We start from the raw sequence: 17,382 nt of genomic DNA, 5'->3' as shown, positions 1-17,382 counted from the left end.
ATAATCCGAATCTGTGATTATGACCAGTTCGTGGGGTTGATGTTGGACAGCAATGAGGATGGCCTGATGCACAGCCATCAATTCTGCCACCTGACTACTTCGGGGACCAATTTTGTATCCAGCGGAGGGTTCTGGAAACTCCTTCACCCATGCATTCCCTACGCCGGCCACCAGTTCTTTCTCCCCGTTGTTGACAACATGGTAAGAGCATCCATCCACATAGACAGTGGGCATTCCCTCACACTTGTCTTCTTCAAAGACTTTGTGTGCGGAATTAAGGTATGCCTCCATGTTGTCCTTGATTTTTAGACTTTCGTCCTCGAGACAGTTTTCTCTGGCACAATCATGCAAGTCAGCCAGACCTTGCGCGAGGGGACTTTTCTTGTTTTGGCCATATCTGACCTCCACAGGAAAGCCTTGCATTGACAGAATCCAGGAAATAATTTGGGAATTACTCACATTTCCGGCCCGGATTCTGTCACTTTGGAGATATTGCAGAGGCTGGTGTGGAGTCTCCACTACGATGTGTTCCCCATGGATAAACGGGCGGTAATTCTTCAATGCCCACACCGTTGCCAGGAGTGCCTTCTCACAATCGTTGAATTTTTCCTCCACAGAGGATAAAGTTTTGCTCGCATAGGAGATTACTTTATTGACCTTGTCATGCTTTTGGTATAATACTGCCGTCAAGCACGTATTAGAGAACCCCGTCTCCAGGAAGAACTCCTTGTTTCTGACAGGGTAAGCTAGGCAAGGCGCTTGTGAGAGGCTTCTTTTGAGTTGTCTTACCGCCTCGGATTGTTCTGGAATCCCATTCCCACTTGACCCCCCCTTCAAGAGATGAATCAGGGGTCTAGTGATCTCTGCGTAGCCTTCAATGAACTTTCTGCTGTAATTAGTCAGTCCAAGGAGGCTCCTTAGTTCCCACAGAGTTGTGGGGTCTTTCAGTTTCTGGAGTGCTTCCACTTTCTTTTCTTGGGGACAGAGACCCTGAGGAGTAATCTCATGCCCCAAGAAATTAACACGGGTTCTACACCACTGAGCTTTCTGAAAGTAAAGTTTTGCTCCGGCGGCCCTCAACTGTGTCAGAACATAATGGATCTCCGCTATGTGTTCTTCCACAGATGAACTTTTGATGAGGACATCATCTACATAAGCCAGGTTACCCCTCGCACCCAGGTCGGGCATGGCCTTATGTAGGAAAATGTTGAATTCATTGCCGGAGTTGAGGTATCCGAAGGGAGTCCGGGTCCATGTGTACTGCTGGCCCCCAAAGGTAAAAGCCAGTTTGTATTGGTCCTCCCTACTGACAGGCACGGTCCAGTATCCATTGGTCAGGTACATTGATGTGAATACCTGTGACCCCTGAATCTGGGCCAGCCCTTGGTCAATGTGGGCAGAGGCCATCGGGAAGTATTGATCCATTTGTTGAGCTCCCTAAGGTCGGCGCAGAGTCTCCACTGGCCGTTTGGCTTCAATATTCCCAGCACCGGATTATTGAAGGTGCTGTGTACTGGACGGATTGTTCCCCGGGACTCAAGGTTCTTAATTATTTCAGTAAGGGACTCCATGGATGCGAGAGGCAAACGATATTGCTTCACAAACACTGGAGTGATTCCAGGGTCCGTGGGAATTGTTGTGTTGTGGATGTCGGTGCGACCACAGTCATATGAGTCTACCGCAAAGAGATCTTGGGAATCCAAGAAAACTTGTTTCAACTTTTGCTTCTGTTCCAGAGTCACACAGGCATCAGCTAGTTTGACTCTCTCTTCCACCATCTGCCTGAAGCCTGGAAATACTTCTGGTTTGGCCATCTCAGAGGCCTCCTCCAGCTGGGTGGAGAAGTCCCTGGTCAGAGTGCTGATTTGGACTGGAGGCTTCAGGTGGGAAAGGCAGCCCTCATGGACCTGGAAAATCACCTCATCCCTCCTGAAGTCACAAGTCACATCTTCCTTACCATAAGGGCGAGAAGTGTACACCAGGAAGTTCCCCCCATGCCGAGTGAAAATCCTGTCTGGTGTTGTGTCGTCATCACTGTCACAGTCAAAACAGTCCTTGGGGATTGGTCCTAACAGTTAATTTCCTAAATCAATGGAGAAATGTCGGTCATCAACCGCCATTCCAATAATGGTGCCTGCGGCTAGAGTAATACTCTTTAAGTCGCTGTTATCCACCGCTATCGGAATGGTGTCATGTTCTATGTTGACTAATGGTGTTGGGTTTACCCCTAACCCTTGCTGTTGGAGAGAAGCATTTAGATGAATATAAGCATCAGGGTTTTTCAATTTTTGTCCTCTTTTAGCTTTCACTCCCAGGGAGAATTGTCGGGTCCTTTCTGGAATGGTGACTTCCTCTTTAATCTGAATTTCAACTGCATAAGGTAGCAATTGAGCTGACCTAAATGCTTTTTCTGAATCATCAAAGCCCATGGGATTATCCGCTAATCGGGACCAAGCTTTGAAGTTTATAAGGTCCAAACTAATGGCAAAGCGATTGAGAATGTCACTGCCTAAGTAAAAGGCGGCAGCGACGTCTCGCACGACCCAACAATTATGGACTATGCTCTTGTTGCCAATGGAGATTTTGAGCATACACCTGCTTGGCAGGAGATGTTTGGAATTAGGTGCTTCCAGGTCCATTTCCCATTTGTCTAGCAGTTTGAATGTGGGAATGGCCAGATCTTTTGGGAGTTGGCGGAACATGGCTTCGCTGATGAAGCTCTTACCGTTGTTCACACACACTCGAGCGAGAACAGAGTCCTTCCCATCATTTAACTGAACAGGGATGAACAAATGCCCTCCAATTTGCTGAATATCAGCCAGGCTCTGAGCTGATTTCACATCTTTCTGGACTATCGGAGTGGGAGTTTCTGATTGTGGATTAGTAAAGAATTTCAGGGTGTTTCCTTCCAGTGTGGAATACCACCAAAAACTGGAAGGAAGGTTGATTTTCAGAAATAGAGAGGACCCCCCATCACCAGTCTGTTGTCCTACTGCTATTACTGTCACGTCTGGAATTTGGTTGTTCTGGAAGTGAAATTCTACTTGGTCAGATTTTTGTTCAACCATGTGGCAGGTGCCATTTAAACTTACATGGTTGACACTCTGTTTTAATTTTATTGGTCGGCTATTATGGGTCCAGAGGACATTGTTTACGCAATCTATTAGGGGTAACAACCTTCTCAGGAGGTCATTCCCTAGTAAACAAGGGGTGCTCTCTGGAGTCACTACTATGACCGGGTGTTTCACCTTGTGTCGCCCAATTTTGATGTCCAAATCTGCAGTCCCCTCGCCAGGAATTTCCTTCCCGTCAAAGTTCTGCAGTTGTCCAGGAAGAGAGGTGAGAGGAATACGGTTATTATCCCCCCTTCCTGCATTTAGTTCATCAAAGGCCCTTTTGGACAGAAGGGTAGCTTGGGATCCAGTGTCCACCAGTGCCAAAATTGTACCCTGCCCCTGTACTTGTACCGGGGCATAATATCTTCCCTCCTTCTCCTCAAGGGGGCACAGATAATGCACATTTTTGGACAACTGGTGGGCTAACTTTCTGGTTTTGGACATGGCGAGAGAAGAGATTTGGGCAGAATTCTGTGGAGAGTCTTGGGAATCTGAAAGAAAAAGTTGGCAACTGGAGATCAGAGCCATTGTGGGTTCCCCTGGTTCCGGTTCTGGCCACCCCCCCTTTTTGGAGGCAGTCAACAGGATGGGTTTGAACCAGGGGATTTCAGTATTGTGGGTTCTGGGATGAGATGATGGGCGGCAGTAGCTCAGTCTCCACATCTACCCAGTCTGAATTGGCGTCCCTTGGGACCCATTTTTCCTTGGGAGGAGTTCCCCCATCTTTAAAGGAGAAGATCCTTTCCCCAGGATCCTCTGAGGATCCCTCTCCCTCAAATTGGAAGATCTGTACCTCCTCCACAAACTGGGCCTGTTTGGGTACTTTGTTTCTCCTACCTCCTCTCTGCTCCTTGGGTGGCAGACTTTCAGGGGTAGGAGATTTTGTTTCCGGTTCCTGGTTTTCCAGGGGCTGTTTACAAGTTGGGAAGGAAGCTTCCTCCAAGGCTTTACACCCCCCTTCCCCTTGTGCCTCCTCCCTGGGGAACGGTGGGTTATCGGGGTTCTGCCCCGTCATTGTTCTGGAGCACCAGGTTCAGAGTTTGGGGCATTCTGCGGTGGCGTGCTCATCTGAGGGTTCTGTTGAGCCCTCAGTATGCGACCCAGATCCCGTGCCATATTTTGGACCTGGCGCTCAATTTGTGAAACCCGCTCAGGCTGATACGGGGCTCTATTTTCTCCCCTTGGCTGATCCCGGGAAGGGTAGCTATCCCTTCTCTGGTAATACCCCGGATTGGGAAGATTTGGGTACCCCTCCACCCTTGGCCTCCCCTCTCCCGGATTAGGTTGTCTGGGCTCAGGGAATTGGGGAAAGAAGGATGGATGGTTTTGGGGTTGGAAATTGGGTGGATGCCTGGGAAAAAAGTTCTGCCCAGGATTTGGTGAATTTCTGCCCTCCTGGGGGAAGTTAGGAGGGAAGTTCCCCGGGTTAGGCGCTTGGCTGGATCCCCCCCCTTGGGCTGGAGGAGTCCACACATAACCCAGGATGGGTCGGTTTCCCTTGTAGCGGGGACTTACATAGTCAGGGGAGCGGGGGACCCCATTTGTGGGACTACCTCCTCGACTCCCTGTCTGTGACTGGCCCGAGGGCCTTCTGGGCTGTGAATTATTTGGTGCAGGCAGGTTTTTAGGCCCCCCCATCTCCAAATCTAAAACGGGGGCAACCTTTACCTCTGCCACCTTGGCAGCAGGAGGGGTGCTGTTGGTTTTGGGGTTTTTCTGTGCATTATTTTTATTTTCGATGGGCTTCTGCACCTCATAGATCCGGGTAGCCTGTTCAATGACCCAGTCTAAAGATCTTTTCTCATGAAAATCTCTCACGAGCTGGGTCATTATGTATTTGGGTAAGGCATGGAAAAACGTATTGATAAATTCTCGGCTATCCGTGCGCACCCTTCTGGTGGTCTGCGCAAAAGCACGCTTTAATTCTTGCACAAACTCTTGTGGGGCCTGATCCTCCACACATTGCAAATTGTAGGCTGCCTTGCGAGCCTCTTGAGGATTTCTGTGAACAGAAAAATGTTTCAAGATGGCCGCCTTATAGGTGGACCATCTTAAATGATGTTGGTCCTCCAGCCCCGCAAAGAAACTGGAGTATTCTGGGGAGAATGTCCATTTGGCGTACTGGATGCAGCTACTGCTGTCCTTCAAATGGAAAGTCTCCATCATTTGCTCATAGAGCTCCAAGTGTTCCCAAACGGAATACTTGGCTTTCTTATGATAAGGAGTGATGACACTCCTGATTGCCTTTATTTTTTTCAATGGGTCCTTAAGCAAGGCCCTTTTTGCCTTATTGGCCTTTTTGGTTCGGGTAACCCTGGTCCATTCATCCTCTGACTCAGAAGCACTGCTCCCAGAGGTGCCCGTCTGATATTCCAGGATTTCCCGGATTCTGCGAGCCTGGGAATGGCTGGCAGAATGTGGGGACCTGGTCTCCTGTGTCCTGTAATGCTCAGAGGAGTCTTCAGACCCCTCCTTGCTGCCAGGATTTGATGGGTACCCCCCCACTGACCTAACTGGGCAGAGGTTTTCAGGATGCCCTTAATGGTCCTACTCTCCTGGGATTCCCCACTAAATTGTACTGTGCTTGGGTGCCCATACCCGGATGCCCGCCCCTCCATTCCTGGGTGGTACTGGCCTACGAGCCCCATACTTTTAGCTGGATAGTAATCTGTCATCCCTGTGGCCCCGTGCTCATGTGCGCCAGGGAACATGGCGGTGGCAGAGTCCAGGGACTGGTAGAGGTGAAGGCCTCTGGCACTAGGGCTCCTGAGGTTATGCTCAGGAGTTTCTCTTTCCCAGCGAACCTCATCTCTATCCGCCCCTGCTCCCTGTTGCAATGCAAGAGCCTGCGCTTTCAGTTCCTCAGTTAAGGCCTTACTAGACTCTATCAGTCTCTCCTGCATCGCTACCTGTTGCTGGAGCCTATCATTGTGCTGGCAGAGAGCCTCATTCTCTCTCTGTGCCTCCTGATTGGTCCTGGAGTACTGGGCCAGTCTTTGCTGCAGGAGGGTTACCTCCTGAGCTGTGTCCCTATTGGCCTGCTCCTTTCTTGCCAGAGCATCCTCCACCCTCCTGGTGTGCTCTAACAAGTTCTGGTGTTCTTTTTGGAGGTCACCCAGTCCCTGGAGGGCCAGGTGATTTTCTTCCATTTTCCTTTTTAAGTGGCAGACTTCCTGGCCTAAGGTATCCCTTTCCTGACTAAGAGCCTGCATCTGTGCCGCCAGGTCGTCCCTTTGCCTTTGGAAGGCACCAGCTTTCTGGCGCTCCTGATCAAACTCTGCCTGGGTATCCAGGTCTTTCAGAATCAATTTATTGCTTTCCTCTTTATCTGTGTCTAATCGAATTTGCAGGGTGGCTACCTGCTCTGTGCATGCCCTGTTGAAGTCCAGTTGTTGCTCCAGCTTTTTCTGGCTCTGCAGTAGGGAGTCCAAACCTTCTTGGTACTCCTTCTGCAAGGCCAGAAATCTGGTTTCCTGGTCAGCCTTTTCCTGTTGCAGCGTATCCATATCCTCCTTTATTTTAGTGATGTACTGTCTGCTGTCATTTTCTGACTCCTGGCTCCTGAGCAGCCTCTGCTCAGAAGAGTCCAGGTCAGATTGGGCCTTTTCTAACGCCATCTGTTGCCTATTTGCCAGATCTTGGCCTTCAGCACATTTGTCCTGCATGGCTCCCATATATAGATACAAATATGCCGCTATCCTGCACATGTAATGGACCCTGATCTCTCCATGTATCTGACCCTGTTTCAGTGACCTGTTGCGCGATTGAGTGCAACCACACCGTTTGGTCCTGATGAGTCCACTCACCTCTCACAAATAGCTTATGTAAGAAGTGCTCTCTGGCTATTTTCATATCTACCAAGGTCGTCATTCTGGAATTTGAGTTCCTTCCTGACTTACAGAAGTTTGTATTTTATTTTGCAAAGCAGACCGTTTCCTTAGAGCGTTCCTTTGAGGGATGCTTTCACAGTGTAAAACAGCGTGGTGATCTAACCGGATATGTGTATCTGGTCAGTTGGCACACTGTATTAATCTGCACAAGTGGTAAATCTAACGCAGAATTTCCCGGCTCCGAGCCCCCACTTTTGTAAGCGATATTCAATCAACACTACAGCTAAATCAATGCCTAGTCTGGGATGCTGAGGAAAACCCTTATTGATGTATTTTTATATTCAGTTCAGTACTCTGGATGACAACCCTTGTATAACACCGCCCTCTTAGAATCCCCCTGGCCCCACTGAGCCAAGAAGTAGGTTTGTTTTGCAAATTAAAAGGTTTATTTGAAAAATGAAACAATATTTATATATATCACACTTTTATAATAAATTAATATCTGATAGTACACTGAGACATATGATGTGGATCCACAATGGGTAATGTTACAGTGGTACACTTGATTACTTAGGAGTAGTATAGAGGATGAGGTAGCTGAGAGTGCTTTTATGGCTTCAAGGACAATGCAATGATGAATGAAATGCAGTACAGAAAATAACTTGATATGGCTTCAACAAAAGGCAATGTAATCACTTTTCCTTGACAATTCACTCCCCTCCCCTATGCAATGTAAGTAATTGAAGGAGATGGAAAGAGGAGCACACAGTTCTCAGGAATGCAATCAAATGCAATACGAAATTCAGTTCCCCCCCAGCAAGCATAGAGGAAACAGGTAGGAGTTTGAAACACAGGCCCAAAATGCTTTTAACTGTGATGCCAATGGATGGGAAAATGTGCCAACTGATTTTAATTCCCTCTAGAGATTCAGGGTGAGTGGGAGATGCGTGTTGGTATTAGTTCAGGCTCACTTTAGCAAATTTCGTTCCTAGCCCAAATGGTTCCAGAGATACGGACGATTAAATAAAGGTAGTTTTTCGGATTTAAAGTAAACTCAAAATGACAGGTGACAGCTTGCAGCTACAGAATTGACAGATGACACGATTTCTAGGAGGCAGTTCTACTTAGGTTAAAATAGTTTGGATTAGATTATTTTAACTAAGAGATTGGTTCTGCACAGTTATGCTAGGTACTCACAATATAAATTTGAACTAGGCCTCGTCACGGATCTGGTCAACACGTCCGGCTGTGGTTCTGTCTGCTCGGCGGGTCAATCAGGCACCGGTTCTGCTCACAGCGATCTGGGTCAGCTCTGCTCTGCTGGTCTAGCCTCTCTGGATTCTGGATGTAACACTGCTTTCTGCGTACTGCTACAGGTTCTTGCAAAAATTCTCGGCAAAACTTCAAACAGCTCGCTCGGCTGTCGAATAGTTTGGTTAGTTTTGAGGCCTGCTGAAGAGGATTCAGCTGGTGGATTCAGGCCTCTCTGCTACAAATTCTGGAGTTAATTTCTGCTACAGGCTCTGGAGATTGATGGATTTGAAGTCTGGATCTCTGGATGTGAAGTCGTCGGTCAGCATGCTCCGCAGCAAATGGAATTGAATGTCCCTACCTGTCCCAGCAGTCTCTTTTTATGTGTTTTGGAAGTAGGTGTGTGCCTGGGCCTAGCTAAGCCTGCCCCTCTCTACTTGTCATTGGCCCAATTCTCCCCTCTCCCATGATTGGGGGAAGGAAATGGATTGTCATCATGATGAGGCCTGTTTATGGGTCAGAGGATCCTCCCCTGGTCAGTTTGGCCACAAATCTATATTTGATTCAAATACATCTTTCCCAGATACACAATTTGTTGAAATTACATGTACACATTATGTATTCCTTATGGTCCATGCTTGTCCGCCTCTGATCTTCCTGGGGGCTTGCATTCAAAAATGACAACATTTTGCGCTTTTTAACTGGTTTTGCAATATCGGACATTTACCCAAAATTACACACATGTGCGCAAGGAGTATGGACATTAATTGATGAAGTGTCAGATTTTTAACATGCAGACATTTGGAGTAAGACACTATTTTCCGCTAGCAACCCCCCAGAATACACCACTGGGTCCTAACGCCTCTTAAAATGTGCACCGAAAAATCACAAGAATAATGGTATTACTTATATAAGTCCGTACTATGAATTATCCATCTTTTTTTAAATTATGCCCTGGTCAAAAAGGGGTGTGGCTTCCCACATCACATGGTGGAATAACTGGTTTATCCACTTCCCCCAAGCCAGCTTGTTCACAGAGGCACAGCTGCCCCCCAGTTTCTCCCAAGAGGAAGCTATTTTACGACGCCCCCAATATAACATTTGCCTGAGTCAAGGAAGTTGCCTTGTTCGGTCCCTTCCAGTTCCCAGGTGCTCCACCCCTAATCTAATCAGAGAGGTGTCAACTCCTTTTGGCAAGGGGTGGCAGGATGCAGCTAGGCCTGGGAAGAGTGGCTGTTGATCCAGTTTCAACTCCTGTCGGGGGTAGTTGTCAGGCAGAATTCAGTTTCATTAAGCCAGGTTTCAGCTAAATGTCACTTTTTGTTCCCAGTTTTCTACATTCAAATCAAACTGACAATTTTTACCTATACATTAAATAATTATTTCCTTCAAGTCATTTCAGAATATGGTTTTACATTGTATCCACCTCTTAGCAAGTCTTTCCTTGGTCTGGTTTTGTTTCATTTGTTCAGTTTTACACAAAAGTCTGGTGGTTTTAAAACGCCGGCTTTCTGATAGTGGTGAGTACTGGTAATGCAACCATTTTTGGGATTAAGAAAATTAATTCCCCACAGTTCTGAGTTGCTTTTTGGCAATCAGCATTGCCATTCCCAATGGTTTCAGGCTACTGTGTGTGTAGCCCAATGGTGGTTTTAGGCAGTGCCCTCCTGTGCTCACAACATAGGCAAAAATGGGTGGCAGCCTATTCTTCATGTTTTCCCTGTGCACTCTCTGGGGAGTTCTGGCCATCATGATGTTTTCCATGCCAATACTGCACAGTTTTATGGTAGGTCTTGGATGCATGGGTAAAAACATCCCACAGGTGGGTTAGTGGGAATAACGTAACATACTCCGTTGCACTATCCTCGCTAGCAAATAGTTTCAGGCCCAATAAATAAAATGAATAATTTTAATGAAGATCGGCTGGAGAGACTAATTTATATTTTTAATACAGGTACATCCTTCCATACTGCCAATGCCATAATTTCCAGACCCCGGCCGACGGGTTCTTCAGCTGCCAGGTGCAGCTCCATGTCAACAACTTCACCACCCTGACCATTTTATGGGATGATCGGCAAGGACCAATATGCCCTTACGCGGTACTAGCGTCTAGAAACAACATACCAACCGTTACGGTGGTGTAGTGCCTCGTTGTTGGAACAGCCTTGCGATTATCAGTGCAACCATAGTGCTTCTTTTATCGTAAACCAACACCCTGTGTACCGCAAAGGAACAGCGCGTGACTCAAGATGAACTTTTGTGGATCGAGAGCAAAGACAAATGCGAATCGCTGAATATTCTCTAAACATTTGACATCAAATAAATGTACTTTACCAATTGTACAATCTTGCTGTTTGCTTTTAAACCACAGTTTCATATTCCAAATTGTGGCGCGCTGTGTTGTGAGATATCTGTGTTGTTTTACGGGTTCTGTGTGAAGTCGCGTAGAAGTCGACTGGGCGCGTTAGGCTACGCAGCCCAGTAACGTCACGGAGAGACGCGGGGAATATGAATGCTTTATTGATGTCAGGCTCAGGGGCGGGGGATATGATTTAGTGCCGCAAAAGCAGGTCAGCCAGGGCGAAGGGGCAAGTGATAGGATTATCACCTAATGTCGGTGCACAGCAGCCTGATTTATCGTTTGTTTCATGGACGAAAAGTCGGGTAAGGTCCATAGGAAATTTTTCTACGATCGACAGATCTATGCCAGAAAACACATGGCCGACCCGTAGGGACAATTACAATTTGGTCACGGAAATACCCTTTATTCATTTAGTGGCATCACCATATCCCTGAAATGCTGTGGATGTGCTGTCTCTCGAAAGTAAATGCGAATCAGTGCATCCCATGCTCGTTGTCCATCTAGTGGACCCCCAGGAGGTGGTTGTGTCATCCCATCCCCATCCCCATCTCCGTCTCCGTCTCCGTCACCATCCCCATCTTCATCATCCCCGTCTGGGGGCATTGGAATGTTCCTGCGCAGGCACAGATTATGCAGCATGGCACAAACAAGCGTAATTTTACCCGTCTTCACTGGGCTGTACACCAGTGATCCGTCAGATCTGCTTAAACAGCGGAACCGGGCCTTCTGTAGTCCAAATGTCCTCTCAATCATGCCACGTGTGCCGACATGTGCCCTGTTGTACGCATCCTCATGCCTGTTCCTTGGCCTCCGTACAGGCGTCATCAGCCATGGCGCGAGTGCATATCCGGAATCTCCTACATGGGATGTAGATGTGGGAGACATGTCAGTGTTGGCAGTATCATGTCTTCATCAGATGCAGTGCAATCTTGTGTCATTGTTCATTCATGCGTATGTGTCATGCAGTGTTTTCAATGATGGGCGTTAATCTTCTATGGCCATCATAGTGGGGGTTGGCAGCTGGACATTGACCAATGCATTGGTGTGCATGTGGCTTGTGAGTATGGCATTGTGCAGTGATGTGCACACATGCCAGGGTCACTCCACAGTGATGATATAGTAGATGCAGGGCGTCTCATGTACAGCCATCATGTGCATTGTGAGTGCTGTGTTGCATATTATGGGGGGGGGGGAGGTTTGCTGTGGCTCCAGGTGTGTGTGCCAGCGGGAGTTCAGGCTGTGTGTGTCAGGTGGCAGGGTGTGCACGGCCACACTGTGGCTACCTGTCATGTGTTGCCTTGTGAAGTTTGGGTTCTGCTGTCTATTCAGTGGATGGGCGGGGGGTGATGCATGTGCAGTCGCAGCAGCCCACTAACATAGCTCATTGCCCTGGTCACACACACACACACCCCACTTACACAGGTCCGGAGCATTGGCAGCTGTACTCACCCAATAGCCATGTGCTTTGTCCAGCATAGCGTTCCATGTACCATGGCAATGTTGAATTCCACAGTACCATTGAGTCATGGGTTGAGCCCGGGAAACGTGCGCAGCAATGTGTAATCACTTGCGTCGCATCACATACCATCTGTACATTCAGTGAGTGGTACTGTTTCCTGTTGCGGAACACCATTTCAATTGCACGTGGTACTGTCAGCTCAATGTGGGTGCAGTCGACTGCACCTATGCAATTTGGCATGCCTGCTATCGCATGAAAGGCCAACTTGGTGGCAATCACCTGGGAGGAGGGTACGGGGTAGGGCAATCTGTTCAGACACATGGCGCAACAGGGCATCCAGTACCTGAACCAGGATTATTGAGAAACAGGGTTGTGATAGGCCGTGCAGCTCACCGACTGTGTGTTGATAAGTACCAGTGGCAAGAAAGTGCAGTACAGACACGACCTTCGGGAGGGGGGGGTGGCGGTGGGGGTGTCTATGTGGCTGCTGATGTCGTCCTCTATCAGGCCAGTGATGTACAGGATTGTTGGACGGTCCAGCCGATATAATGTGTGGATCTGCCTTGGGGCTGAGGTTCCAGGGTGAGGCCCTGATGCGTGGTTTTGCAGGCTGCCTGCGGGGTGCTGCCGGCTGGACAATGGGGTTTGTCATGGGTACAGGGTTAGCTGGTTGCCGCCTGCACCTCCTATGCCTCCGCCTCCTCTGCAACATTACTGCCATCATGTGCAGTGCTGCCTGTTGGTTGAGTAGGCCCAGTCGCAATGCTACTAGAGCTGCTGCTTGCATGGTTCTGTTTTGAGTTTGGCTGGGTGTGGCCCTTTTGTATGCACCCAGTGGACTGCTGGGTCCAGCTGGGCTGATTTGGTGCACCTGTGGCCTGATTCAGGACACCAGGCACAGTTTAACGTCATGTTCGCTGTGGCGGCGGTACCGCCACCGTGATCACGGTTTTACCACCATTTTGTTGTCTGTGTTTCCATGTCCGCGCTAGTTGTGATGCTCGCGGTGTTTCGTATTGCTGGCAACGGAGGAGTTTCCGTGCAGGCAGAGTTTACGGGAGCTTTAACTCTGCGGTGGCGGTTGGAGGTGGTGCTATTTCCGGGTTCGCAGGTCATGATTAGGCGGAAGCGGAAACGGTGCCGGTATGGTTATACGGCTGCGTTAATTCCGGACCGGAGCACTTGTAATGAGGCACAGTGTTTTCTAAACAAAGGCGAAATTGTGTTAAAGAAAGACTGTTTCAAAATGTTTTGCCTAAACAGAAACCTTGTGAATCAAGGCGAGACACCTAGGCACTGCTAGTAAAAGAGACAATTGCCACCCTACTTAAGAATCCTGGGGAAGGGGTCCATCCTCTGGATCCAAGGTTTTCCACCTTGGAGAACATTTTTGTTGGAGCTATTCTTATTTGCAGTTGTGAACACTTTTTTGCCACTATCGAGTTGAAGACATTTCTTTACACATTTAATTGGTTTGTTTGTAGTATGAGGGTCAGGATAGGACATTTTGGACACAGGGACAGCTTTTTATTCAGTTATTGACTTCTTGACTGTTAGGGAGAATTCTCTGTTTAGACTGAATTTCCTAACCTAGTGAGTCCCCCAGCAGCTTTGCTGGATTTTTGGGGTTTATTTTTTTCTCCTGCCAAGAGTGAGACCCTTTTACCCTCACTCTTGGGCATGATTTGAGTGTGTGTTCTTTGAATCTAGATGTGTTTAATGGGCTATGGGGTCTTTTACTCCATAGGGCTTCATGTGTTTTTGTGATGTGTGTTACACAGCACCCTCAGTGTAGTGACACAGGGGTGTCATAGTGACCCCCCAGTATAGACTCCATACCCTGGGACTGACTACTGTCTCCCAGAGCATGTAAAGTCACCATTGACTTTACTAGTCTTAAATTCTGAACAGAACCAGTACAAACCATCATATTGTGGACGTACTGGCTGGGGCAATTCAATTGCCCCGGGGTCTGTTAGCCGAGGGGGCACGTCTCCGTCCCCCCTGATCGAGTTTTGGCTGGTGGCAGTGGATACTACTTTTTATATTCTACCGCAAATATTTTCCTATGGGATTTCCCATTGTTTTAGGCTACTACCTTTATTTAATTATTTATGGTAGCCTCGAACATACCGCCGGTTTATTTAATTAATATTAATTCTCCGGTTGGTATTTTTTGCCAAAACTTGATTCTAAAATGGCGTTTGTGTTCTCTTCTGTGACTCCAACCCTAGTTGAGCCCTTTGTTCCACTTTTTGGCAGGCTTCTCCACAGAAGCCCTCCAAAGTGGACCCACTCTGTCTGGGGTACTTAGGAGGGGTGGAGGGAAATTTAGGCACCCTGGACTGAGTTACCTAGGCAACTCAAGTCGCACTCCATCCTGATTGGCCCAAGTGGTGAGCCGGCCGGCTCACCACTTAGCATGTTTGAGTGACAGCTAGGCTGAGTGAATGGGGGTCTGCTGCATAAAAGCAGGGCTTTGGGAACTGGAACTTCAGAAGTCGCCACAGGACCTAAGAATCCGACAAGCGAGAAGCTGAGCCGACCTGCCACGACACCACCACCGGTGGAGCCCTGCTGGACTGCCTCATCACTTTTCCCAACGACAGAGGAGATCTCCCGCCGGAGAGTCTTATTCCTTTGACTGGTGGGGATAACCAGTTTCACCGTCTTTTCGCTTTCCCGACGTACCTCGTGGCCGCCTTGCCCGTGCCAAGCACCCCAGCAACCGGGATACCACGTTTTACCACGACCGCGAAACAAAGGTACCACCTTTAATCGGAAAACTCCGCTGCTGGTTTCTTCCCTGGTAGTGCAACGACCTTCCTCTTCCCTCCAAGTCGAGATCTTCTCCTCCCCTGGACGATGACGCAACTTGCACCCACTACCAGGAACAACTGCCACCGCTGGAGGATCCTTCCCACTTAAGGTACCGTGTCCCGCCTGGCTTCCCTTGCTACCGACTGTACGGGGTAGATTTAGCCCCCGGCTTTCGAACCTGGGTTAGTCTGGCACACCCTGGCTAAACTTTTCTAAAGCCTCTCTAAACTCTTTTTGAACCCTCTGCAAGACTTTCTAAGCCTAGTGTAACTGTGTGATCTTGGGCGCATTTGTGCTCTGCTCGCTTTAAGAGTGGGCCCAGTCTTTGGACTTTGGCTCACCAGTGACTTTTGCTCTTCTGCCTTGCTAACAGTGTTCCTGAATCTTAGAGTGGTGTACCTTTCCATATTCTGTCTTTTCCCCTCCCTTTCTCACAAACTTATTGGAGTGCAATCTAGTTAAGCGCTCACCTCTGTATGAAAATAAGTGGTGTTTTACTGTGACTTATCTGATAAGGAAAAAGGGGTGTATATATTACAATAGTAACTGTGTTTAGAATATTTTACAATAAGAGTGCTGGAGTGTTTCAACTGTGTGTTTTTAAATAAATAATTATATACTTTGATACCAAAGCTCTGGTCAGTGTTTGCTTGTATTATTGTATCTGAGTGCCTATTGTGTATACTTTGCATACTGCCTAACTCTTCTTGAGGGAAGTCTGACTGCTCAGCCACAGCTACCAGGTAAATCTGGGTGGTGCGGACTGCTACCAAGTGGGTTTACTGCCAACACCTGTAGTCTTAAATCTTTTGCAGTGGTCCCTAAGGGAACTGCACAGGTTTCTACCTAACACTGGTGGCAGAGGTGGGATTTGTATTGAGTATACACTTTAGAGTGCTTTAGCATACCTTAGTACAACTAACCACAAAGCTTAGCACTGATAAAGTAATCTTTCTAACATGTCAACTGTGGAAACTTATAGTCAAGAGTCCCTTGCTACAAAAACTGCTGATTGTTTAAGAGTATTATGTAAGCATAAGAACCTCCTGACTAAAGGCAAGAAAATGGAATTAATAGAAAGGTTATTAGCTACCCAAAGTCTGGATGATGGGTCTGAGGAACCTCCATGCCAGAAAATGTAGATAACAGTATAGAAATTGATATTGATCAAAATGTTAATAATCTTGAGGAAGAGTCAGAAGAGGAGGGTGAGGCTGCTGTGACTGTCCCCCCTAGGCCTCTGTCTGCTCTACCTGCTGTACCTACTGGGCCTTTGCCAAGTCCCACACTAAGTCCTCAATATCTCGAATTAGAGAAAATGAAACTTGAACTAGAGTTCAAGAGACTGAATACTCTGGCTGAACAGAGACATCAGGAAATGAATCAAGAACTAAGGCTAAGGGAAATGGAGCTCAAGCATGAGCTAGAAATGAAGAAATTATCTGTCGAAAATGCTTCTCTCTCTGGCTCCTCTAGAAGTTCCAGTCCTAAAAGACCCCGGATGCCTAAAGAATTGGTTGGTATGTATGAGCCTAAGTTGGATGTGTTGGATTGGTTGTCTCTGTTTGAATATAATCATGGGTTCCAGAACATCACAGGAAATGACTTACTCACCTGATTGTTCTCTAGGCTTCCCCCTGTTGCAACTGATGTGGTAATGGAGTTGGGGGAGGAGGATAGGAAAGAGTATGAATGTGTAAAACTAGCTCTGATAGCTAGGTTTGGGAATACCCCTTCCCAGTATCTTAAGCGGTTTAGAACCCACAAAAAGCATGATGGTACCCCTTGGGCTACCTGGGTGAGTGAAGGGTTGAAAAACCTAGAGGGATGGATTAAGGGTTACAAAGTGAACACTTATGGAGGTATGAAGAATCTTTTTATGTTGGAGTCAATTTATGATGCCTGCTCTCCTGAGCTCAGACAGCACTTGGCTGATTCAAAGGAATTAGATTCCCGAAAGCTAGCTAAGGCTGCTGACTTGTGGGTTGCCAACAGGGCCACTCACAAGGATTCTGGGGTAACTCAGAAAAAGGATGAGGGGAAACAGCCTAAAAAGGAGACTCCAAAGAGAATTCTAATACTGCAAATTCCAAAGAGGGCCCCAAACAAAACCAGAAGGGTAAGCCACCAGGGAAACCACAGCAGAATAGTGTCTCCTCTGGTGCCAAACCAGAGGGAGGTCAGAACAAGCCTCCATTCCAGAAGGCATTTGGTAAATGCTTTGTTTGTGGCTCTACTGACCATGTGAAAGGAGATCCCAGATGCAAGGGTAAACCTTCAGGGATCCAACTTGCCTCCTTAGCCTTCGCTCCAGAAGAGGAAGTCCCAATGGCAAGTGGAAACTTTCTACTGCTGGCTGATGAACCCATTGGAGTCTCAGCCAGTGTTTCTTTAGTCTCTCTGGGGTTGTGGGAACAACAGAATTTAGATGTGTATAATTCTATCCCAGATAATACTAAAGAGTATTATAAAGAAAGTGTCCAGGTAAATGGTCAGGACATTCCTGCCATTAGAGACACTGGGGCCAGCATAACTGTGGTGGAT

Source organism: Ambystoma mexicanum, chromosome 2q (genome assembly GCF_040938575.1).
Source record: "Ambystoma mexicanum isolate Mex_15411 chromosome 2q, UKY_AmexF1_1, whole genome shotgun sequence".
In the NCBI taxonomy this organism is placed as follows: domain Eukaryota; kingdom Metazoa; phylum Chordata; class Amphibia; order Caudata; family Ambystomatidae; genus Ambystoma; species Ambystoma mexicanum.
The sequence above is the reverse complement of the archived record's forward strand: the minus strand, read 5'-3'. Positions refer to the sequence as shown.